This window comes from Sorex fumeus, unplaced genomic scaffold (assembly GCF_029834395.1).
Source record: "Sorex fumeus unplaced genomic scaffold, SorFum_2.1 ptg000115l, whole genome shotgun sequence".
NCBI lineage: Eukaryota > Metazoa > Chordata > Mammalia > Eulipotyphla > Soricidae > Sorex > Sorex fumeus.
Window position 1 is genome coordinate 14,560,380 of NW_026606172.1, and position 10,377 is coordinate 14,570,756.

General features: G+C 38.8%; 1 non-coding gene across 1 annotated transcript; it reads left to right on the top strand.

The window, feature by feature from the left end:
* Window positions 1-400: 400 nt before the first annotated feature.
* On the top strand, window positions 401-506 carry LOC130043215 (U6 spliceosomal RNA). Its single transcript, XR_008795341.1, has one exon. It is a non-coding gene; the product is annotated as a U6 spliceosomal RNA (small nuclear RNA).
* Window positions 507-10,377: the final 9,871 nt, after the last annotated feature.

A 10,377-nucleotide genomic window follows, 5' to 3' on the forward strand; every position in this document is an offset into this window, starting at 1 on the left:
TCTAAAAGAAGCTTCTTTGTAGTTAGTTGCTCCCAGTGAACCATATAGGAACTGGATGCAATTTCTGGACAAGCAATGAACTTTACAACTATTGTGGACAGTCATTCTCATAACATTGTCTTTACACAGTAGAACACATTTCACTGTATCACCGTATCACTGACGTCCGGTTGTTCATTGATTTGCTCAAGCAGGTGCCAGTAATGTCTACATTCATCCCAGTTCTGAGATTTTAGCAGCATCTTCTTACTCATCTTTCCTAATCCTGCCATATTAGAGGCTCTTTCAGGGTCAGGGAAATGAGGCTCATTATTGTTACTATTTTTGGCATATCGGATATACCACGGGTAGCTTGCCAGGCTCTGCTGAAGACACATTTAAACTTTAAAATACTCATAAAGTGCCCACTTCAGCGGCACATTTACTAAAATTGGAACAATATAGAGAAGATTAGCATGGCCTCTGCCAAGGACGACATGCAAATTCGTGAAGTGCTCCATATTTTTAAAGCAATCCTGAAAGCAAACAGCTCCCTCAAAAAAGCTGGGGTGGCCATACTAGTATCCGACAGCATAAATTTCAGATTGAAAAAGATTAGAAAGGACAGTGAAGGCCATTTTCTATTTATCAAGGAATATGTAAAACAGGAAGAAATCACACTCTTAAATTTATGCGCACCTAATGAGGGACCAGCTAAATACTTAAAACAACTACTAACAGATTTTAAGGAGGGTATTTCTAGCAACACAATAGTAGCTGGATACTTCAACATCGCTGCATCACCTCTGGATAGATAAATAAGAATAAAACTTAGCAAGAAATCATTGGCTGTGAAGGAAGAAATTGAAGATAGAGGGCTTATAGACCGATACAGGGCTTTACACTCCAGAAAGAAAGAATACACATTCTTCTCCAGTGCGCTCAGAACATTTTCCAAAATAGACCATGTGCTAGGCCACAGAACATACCTCAATAGAATCAGGAAGATAGAAACAGTATCAACAATGTTTTCAGACCACGATGCATTCAAGATAAAAGTGAATCACACACAGACACGAGAAGCAAATCAAACATCTGGAAATTAAACAACACAATGTTGTCAGGATGGAAGTCAAGGACGAAATCAAAAATACCTGGAAACAAATGAGAATGAAGACACGAGCGATCAGAACCTATGGGATGCAGATAAAGCTATAAAGGGAAATTTATAGCTCTGCAAGCAATTCTCAGGAAGAAAGAAAAGGCCCACATAAAAAACTTGACTTCAAGCTCAAGATTTTAGAAAAGGACCAACAAATGGAGCCCAAACCAAGCAGAAGGAAATAGATCATAAAACTTAGAGCAGAAATCATTGACATGGAAACAAACAAACAACAACATCAACAACAAACAATCCAAGGACCAATGAAACCAAGAGCTTGATTTTTGAGAAAATAAACAAGATATATAAACCACCAGCATAGCTCATAAAGAAAGAGATATAGAAATCTAATAAACTGAATTAGAAATGAGAAGGGGGATATTACAAGAGAAACCAAAGAAATTCAAAAGATCATCAGAGACTACTTTGAAAGTCTGTATAACATGAAACAAGACAACTTAGAAGAAATGGATAAATTCCTGGATTCCTATAATCTCCCAAGACTGAATCAAGAAGATCTAGAGTACCTAAAGAGTCCTATTAAGGACTACTAAGTCCATACAAGCCTATGACAAGCATCATCCTCAATGGGGAAAAAGTAAGAGCCTTCCTGATAAGATCAGGGGCGAGACAAGGATGCCCACTCTCTCCACTGTGTTCAGTATAGTACTGGAAGACTTTCAATAGTGGTTAGGCAAGAAAAAATATATTAAGGGCATTCGGGTAGGAAAGAAAGAAATCAAGCTCTCACTATTCGCAGATGATATAATACTGTACTTAGAGAACCCTAAAACCTCTACCAAGAAACTCCTAGCAACAATAGACTTGTATAGTAAAGTTGCAGGCTATAAAATCAATACCCAAAAATCCATGGCTTTCCTATATGCAAATAGTGAGAGAGAAGAAAGTGACATGAAAAAAAAATCCCGTTCACAATTGTGCCCCAGAAAACCAAGTACCTAGGAATCAGCTTAACTAATGAAGTAAAAGACCTCTACAAAGAAAACTATAAAATGCTACTTCAGGAAATAGAAGAGGACACGAGAAAATGGAAACATATCCCCTGCTCATGGATAGGAAGAATTAACATTGTCAAAATGGCAATAATCCCCAAAGCATTGTACAAATTCAATGTGATCCCTACAATGACACCAATGACATTCTTTAAAGAAATGGAGCAAACACTCCTGAAATTCATATGGGACAATAAGCACCCATGAATAGTTAAAGCAATTCTTGGGAAAAAGCAAATGGGAGGAATCAACCTGCCTAAATTCAAGCTCTACTACAAAGCAGTAATAATTAAAACATCATGGTACTGGAACAAAGGCAGAGCTGCAGACTAATGGAACAGTTGAATATACTGACATTTCCCCTCAATCATGTGATCATCTAATCTTTGATAAGGGAGCAAGAAATGTGAAGTGGAGCAAGGAACGCCTCTTTAACAAATGGTGCTGGCAAAATTGGACAGCTACATGCAAAAAATGGGCTCAGATCACTACTTAACACCATGTGCAAAAGTAAGATCAAAATGAATTAAAGACTTCAGTATGAGACCAGAATCCATAAGGTACATTGATGACAAGGTTGGAAAAACCCTTCATGACATTGAAGCAAATGGTATCTTGAAAGATGACATGCCACTGGCCAAGCAAGTGAAAACAGAGATAGACAGATGAGACTATATTAAACTAAGAAGCTTCTGCATCTCAAAAGAAACAGTGACCAAAATACAAAGACAGTCTATAGAATGGAAAAGGATATTTACCCAATACCCATCTGACAAGGGGTTGATATCAAGGATATACAAATACTGGTTGAACTCCACAAGAAGAAATCAATCCAACTCTATAAAAAAAATGGAGTGACAAAATGAACAGAAACTTTCTTAAAGAAGAAATCCGAATGGCAAAAAGGCACATGAGAAAATGCTCTACATCACTAATCACCAGGGAGATGCGGATCAAAACAACAATGAGATATCATCTCACATCACAGAGACTGGCCCACATCCAAAAGAACAAAAGCAACTGGTGTTGGTGCGGATGTTGCAATAAAAGGAGCCTCCTTCACTGCTGGTGGGAATACCGACTGGTTCAGTCCTTTTACTGTTACTGTTTGGAAAACAGTATGGACAATTCTCAAAAAATTAGAAATTGAGCTCCCATTTGACCCAGCAATATCACTACTGGGAATATATCCCAGAGAGGCAAAAAAGTACAGTTGAAATGACATCTGCACTTCTATGTTCATTGCTGCAATGCTCACAATAGCCAAAATCTGTAAAAAACCCGAGTTCCTGAGAACTGATGATTGGTTAAAGAAACTTTGGTATATCTACTCAATGGAATACTATACAGCTGTTAAAAACATGAAGTTATGAAAGTTACATACACGTGGTTCTACATGGAAAGTATTATGGTAAGTGAAATGAGGAGAAAGAGAGGGACAGACATAGAAACACTGCACTCATCTGGGGAATATAAAATAACAGTATGGGAGTCAAACACCCAAGATTAGTTGAGCTAAGTACCTGGAGGTCTGCTCCATGGTTTGGAAACAGAGATAGACAGAGATTGAACTCCACAAGAAGAAATCAATCCAACTCTATAAAAAAATGGAGTGACAAAATGGAAAAGCAGCACATGCTGGGGGAAAAGGCAGCTCAGACAGAGAAGAGAACACCAAGTAAAGGGTGTTTGGACGACTCTGGATGCTAGATGTATGCTGAAGGTAGAATAGACCAAACAGGATGACTATTCAATATCTCTATTGTAAACTACAACACCCTAAAGGAAAGAGAGAGCAAAAGGGAATGCCCTGCCACAGAGGCGGTGTGGGGTAGGGAGAGGATGAGATGGGGGGGGGGGCTACTGGGATCATTGGTGGTGGAGAATGGGCACTGGTTGAGGGATGGGTACTTGATCATTGTATAACTGAAACTCAAGGCCAAAAGTTTGGAAGTCTATAACTGTACCTCATGTTGTTTCACTAATTAAAAACATATCTCTCTGGACCTGGGTTTTTGTTCTTGGGAAATATGTTTTTTCCTAGGGATATTTTGAATTCCTGTTTAAATTTCCTACCTTCAATTGATTTGTTCAGGTTTTCTACTCCCTACTTTAATCTCTGATCCAATGCGTTTTTTCTCTCCTTTCTTTTGAGGCCATGGTTCTCTTCTTTTATTTTCTCTTTAACCTAATGTTTAAAATTACCTTGTTTAATTTTCAAATGTTAGGTATTTTTCTGTCATTCTCATTATATCTGATTTATACTTTTATGGTATTATATCTTAAAAGATACTTGATAAGATTTATGCTTTTGTGATTTTATGAACACTTGAATTGTAACCCAGCCTCTGGTCAACCTTGGTGTGCACAGAAAAATAATTTATACTCAGCTTATGAGATCTGGGAGGTATTTTTTGCATACTACTAGTTCCAGTGCTTCCAACTCCTTAAAAGCTTTGTTTCCATGTTGATGTTTTTTCCAGTTGATCTGAAAATGATTAAAGAGTGTGTTAAGTGTCCTGTTACTGTTGTGCCACCATTAATATATCTTATTAGTCTTTGGCACTTAAGTGGATTTTTCTGCACCAGTGGGTTCTTGAGAATTGTATAAAAGATTTGCATACAAATCTCTGAAATGTAAGAAGTTAGAATTTATTGTCAGTTTAAGTAGAGGGATCTGGTTTGCTCTTCAAATACCCAAGACTCTCCTTTATCCATGTATGATCTAACTGTCCCAGTAGCATGTACGACTTCCTTGTCCCTCCCTTTGGGATCTACTTTTCTCCAGTGTGTGAATCTTACCTTGTTCCTGCACTGATCTCTATACAGTGGACACTTCCCTGGTTTGAAATAATGTGTCTGGGTTTTTCTAGAACTGTACCTCAGCTACTGTAGCTTTCCTAGTTTCTGAACCACTTCCACATGCTGGTTGTTGAGACTCCTGTGCACAGTACATTACCACTGTCTGGACATCTGAGCCCCACGTGTATTCTGCTGTCTGTCCATGCTATGAGCTCTGCCTGTACTTGGCTATCTGCCCAGATACTCAAGCCCTACCTCATAGTGGGGTCGTTCTGAGCAACAGAAGGGGTGAGAGAAGAGGCTGGTCAGGCTGGGGAGATTTTTTTATTTGCTGCTATCTCCCTCTGCCAGCCATCAGATTATCTATTTTGATTGACTGCCTTTTTGATGGGTGAGATTTAAAGTGACTGCCTAAATTCTTCTAGCACTCTACTTCTCTGCTCCCACTGTAACAAGCCTATTAATAGTTGCTTTATAAACTTTCCTTCCTCTTCACTAGTGTATTAGGTTGATGAATTAAGTCATTATGACTTACTGATTACTTATCTAGTATAGAAAGACTCTACGGTTTTCTTTTGCTTGAATAAATTTGGTCTAAAACAAGTAAGAATATCCCAGTTATTTTCAATCTTTCATTTGTCTGTTTGTTTTACAGCCATTCACTCTGAGTCTGTGTTATTTGTGTTATTTTATTTGTTCAGTTGTGCTTTTTTTAAGCTGCAGAAGGTTATATTTTAATTCCTTACCCATCCAGTCCGGGCTGGGGTGATCATATAGCGGATAGGGCCGATTCGAGTTCAATTCCTCCACCCCTCTTGGAGAGCCCGGCAATCTATTGAGAGTATCCCACCCAGACAGGCATATTCGATATGCCAAAAACAGTAACAACAATTCTCACAATGGAGATGCTACTGGTGCCTGCTTGAGCAAATCGATGAACAGCGGGAGGACAGTGCTATCCACCCAGTCTTTGTATAAGACATTCAGTTCATGAGAGTTTAGGGAAATAGCACAGTGGGTAGGGCATTTGCCTTGAACACAGCTGACATGGCCAACCCGAGTTTGATTCCTCAGTCTTTAATTCCTCCGTCCCTCTCGGAGAGCCTGGCAAGCTACCGAGAGTATCTAGCCCAGCACGACAAAGCCTGGCAAGCTACCTGTGACATATTTGATATGCCAAATACAGTAACAACAAGTCTCACAATGTTATTGGGCCCACCTGAGGAAATCAATTGATATAATATCAATATGCTGCCTTTTTTACATGAGGACTTTGGGTCGCTTTTGGATATGAACTTTGGTTTTTATATGAAGTCATTTGTTATCTTTACAGAGCTAATTTTGATGCAGCAAATACCCTCTGCTCTTGTTTTTCTGAGAATGCTTTAATCACCTACTCAAATATGACTCTTAATCTTGCTGGGTAGATGATTATTGGTTGAAGTTATTTTTATTCAATACTTTGAATACATCATGCTATTTATTTTTTCATAAATTTCATTTGATAACTAAGATAAATAAATGAATAATTTCATAAATAAGATAAATCAATTGTTTCCCTTGTATATTGGGCATTGCTTCTTTCTTACTGCCTTTAGAGATCTGTCTGTACCTTTGGTTCTTGCCATTTTGGGTTACAATGTATTTTGGCGTATTCTTTGGATTTGCTTTGATTGTTACTCTGTATCTTCTCAATCAATGCACAAATCTCTGTCTTCAGATTGGCAAATTCTAGAATATAATTTTTTCAGTAATTCTTCAGTTTTCCCTCCTTCTCTCCTTCTGGAATTTCTGTTATTCTGAGATTGTTCCTCTTGAAATTATTGGAAACAATATGTCTTATATTCCCTTCCATTTTTTTCCCAGTCTCTTCTACCTAATCTCTTTCTATTGATAAAGTTGTGTACTGATCTTCAAGAGACTGGTTTGCTTTTCAGTTTCATTTTTACTCCTGTTGATACTTGCTATTTTCTTCTTTAGAGCCTTTCTTTCAACTTAAGTGAGTACTTTAATTTTTTCTATCAGACTCAATTAAGATTTATTGTGTTGTTTGTTCCTTTTTTCCCTGATTATTGAGCATTGAGAAGATTGGTCTAAAGTAATTTTCAGGTATCTTACAAAAGATTTGATGGAGTTGAGAACTATCCTGGACTTTTGAGAACATCTGACAGATAGTTGATTATTCTGGTTTTTCCTTTTTCCTTGTACTGCACAGTTTTGGAGGTTGGTGGGGGGGAATCTTTGACTGATCATGACTCTTGACTCCTGCATTTCTCTCTCCTGGATGGAGACTGGCTTGCTACCAGGCCTTGGGGGTAGAGTTGAGATTTTTTGTGATATTCCAGCTCTATCTAAACAATGGAGTTCTAGGCACGTTTGTCTTACATCCATAATTTATCTTCTTTTATAACTTCATCTGTCTCCAATTTAAACCTAGGTAGTTGTGGGCAAAGGATATCCTTCTCTGTCACTTCAAATCAACCACTGGTATATTATGAAACACAGAATATGAGACTTTGGGGTTAATGGTTTGCCTGATGATATCAGGGACCTGAGGGTGGGTTGGTTTGTTGTCCCTTACCTGCCCAGAGGTGGGTGTTGCATCTCATGGGGAGAATCTAGGACTCCACAGTGGTGAATTGCATGGTGGGGCCCAGGGCCTATGAGTGTAGGTTTGTGTTTTGCTCCTTACTTGTCTGGAGAAACGATGTCAAAATTTTGTTTTATTTATTTTCTGATAGAATTGTTTTTGAAATCATGCTACTGGGTAAAAATTAACATAGTGTACAGTCTTTGAGGTAGTTAATGGAATGGCATATTTCTTGTGCACAGGATTGTGATTGATCTCACCTCAATAAATCCAGATGCCAACATCTTCGGACTATCTCCACTTAACATCATGGAGAGTCCTATTTCAACATCATGTATCACTGTATTACTGGCATCCCGTTGTCCATCAATTTCCTCGAGCAGGCACCAGTAACGTCTCCTTCAGAGTAGCCCTGAGATTTCAGAAAGTGCCACATTTGAGACTCTTTCAGGGTCAGAGGAATGAAACGCATTGTTACTGGGTTTTGGCATATCAAATACACCACGGGGAGTTTGCCAGACTCTGCCATGAGGGCAGGATACTCTCCGTGGTCTGCCAGGTTCTCTAGAGTAAGAATAAGAGGTCGCTTCCTTCCGGGAGCTTGGTTTTATAGTCTCTGGGTCTTGGCCGTTGATGGGATAACACGGTGCCAGGGGCAGTTGGTGGGCGTAATGCCTAGCTACTGGAAGATGGGGGAATCTGTGTGCAGGAGGCCCAGTCCCAATCCGAGCAGGCTTGGAGATCTCAGCCCTGGGTCCCTCTTGCCTGAGTTCCTCTGCCGGTTCCTTCACGCGTGAGGCTCGTCTGAACGTGTGAAGAGTGGTCTTAAGCATGGCTGTGGCTGGTTCCAGAGATCTTCAGCCACCAGAGCTCTGCTCAGGGTGGAGAAGAAAACTAAACCCGTCCCCCTCCAAGGGGACCAGTGAGGACAGGCAGGCACAGGGGAAGGAGACATCATGAGGATACATTAATCCTCTACCCTTCTTTCTCTTACCTAAACAACATGTTATATAGTGAGGTCTGGTAATAGAAAAAACTATAGTTTTTTTTTAAATTATTGTGAAGTGATAATATTTACTATTTTTATTTTATAGATATGCCTGTATTTATACTAGGAAAATAATTTTATATAGATAAATTAGGACTTTTGAAATTAATTTTATTCATTTTAAATTTTCTACATGCCATTTTGAGTTCTAGATAACAATTACATAATTCCCTGAGATCTGAACAATGTATCATACAATACTGAGTTTTCAGAGATTTGAATGAGTATGGTGAGGGTATCCTTAAAAATATATCATTGTATTTTCACCCTTATTTTCTCTTTACAAGAATTCATTATTTTTAACAAATTTCAGTATGGCAGCAGAACCGAAAACTCAAGTTGCAATAGCACCTGCCATGAGTATGTGATGCCCAGGTTTAATCCCTGGCACTCCATGTCCTCTGAGAACTTCTTCGTATGACTCCTATAAAAAAATCATAAAATATAGAACAAACCTTAAGCAAATACTTAAATTTTGGTGAATTCCCACATACAATTAGCATTTTCTTAGACATAACTTATTTGTTTTTACATTAAAACTTAAAGCGATGCCAAATACAAGTATCAGAAAATGAATAAATAAAAGTAAATTTCTAAAGATGAATTGCTATGTATTTTTAGCTTTTCTTAACCTAGTAGAGGGCAAACATATGTACTTTTAGTGAGTGCCATATGGTGGCAATTTTCTTCTTTCCTTAAAGAAGTTCTTTAATGCTTCTTGCAAAACTGGTTTCAAGCCTCTGAATTCCCTAAGCTGTTGCTTGCTCTTGAGCTCTGTATAGTATCTTCAAGTATGAACAATAATCTAACTGGATAGAATTTTCTTGGTGAGGTGCTCATTTTCTTGAGTTTTCCTACTATATCTTTCATAATCTTCAGGCTCTTGTATTTGATAGATCTGCTGTACATCATATGAGCTTTTTTCTGTATCTTAGTTCCTTTTTTGGTCTTGATGCATTTGATATTCTGTCTCTATCTTTGAATTTGTCATTTTGAGTACAATGTGTCTTTAAGTTTTTCCCTAATTGTGTCTGTACTGTCTGGGACCTTTTGAGTCTCTTGGATGTCAGTACCTGAATTTCTCAACTCTGAAAAGTTCTTACTGATGATTTCTTTGACTATTGTGTCTTTATCACATTTTCCTACCTGTCCTCAGGAACTCTGATGATTCTAAATTGGTACACTTGAACTCATATAATTTTTCAATGAACTCATTAATTTCAAAGAGATATGAGTAAAAGTCATAGATAATCTTCTCCATTGCCCTTCTGGAAGATGTGATAGATCCATCAGGACGTCGGAGGCAGTCGTCTTTGTCTTGCAGTTGGTGAAGAACAGGCGGGCATTATGAATGCTTTTCCTGGCTTCTGCTGCATCTACCAGCACTTCTGCTCTTCTCTCGTTGAGGTCTTCCTTTATCGCATCTCTGCACTGCTTTGCGAGCTCGTACATTCACATTGCGGTTGCCTGAGGCATGTGCCAAACCACGTTGGCAAATAACCTCAAGAGTTTTCGAAGACAGGTGTTTTTTGTGACTATCTCTGTCTTGGCGTTCCTCGCACAATCATGGAGGTGCTGAACTAGATCTCTTCTATAGCCACATCCACCTGCCCACATACCAGATTCCGCAGGATGGATATGTCGTTCCCAATGCTCTCCCTTCTGAAATCCGACGTGCCGTTTTGTCGGTAAAGAAACGAACAGCACCCGGCCCAGACAAGGTCAGACCTGAACACCTGAAGAACCTGCCGTCAGTACTCATCAATATGCTGGCTCGGCTCTT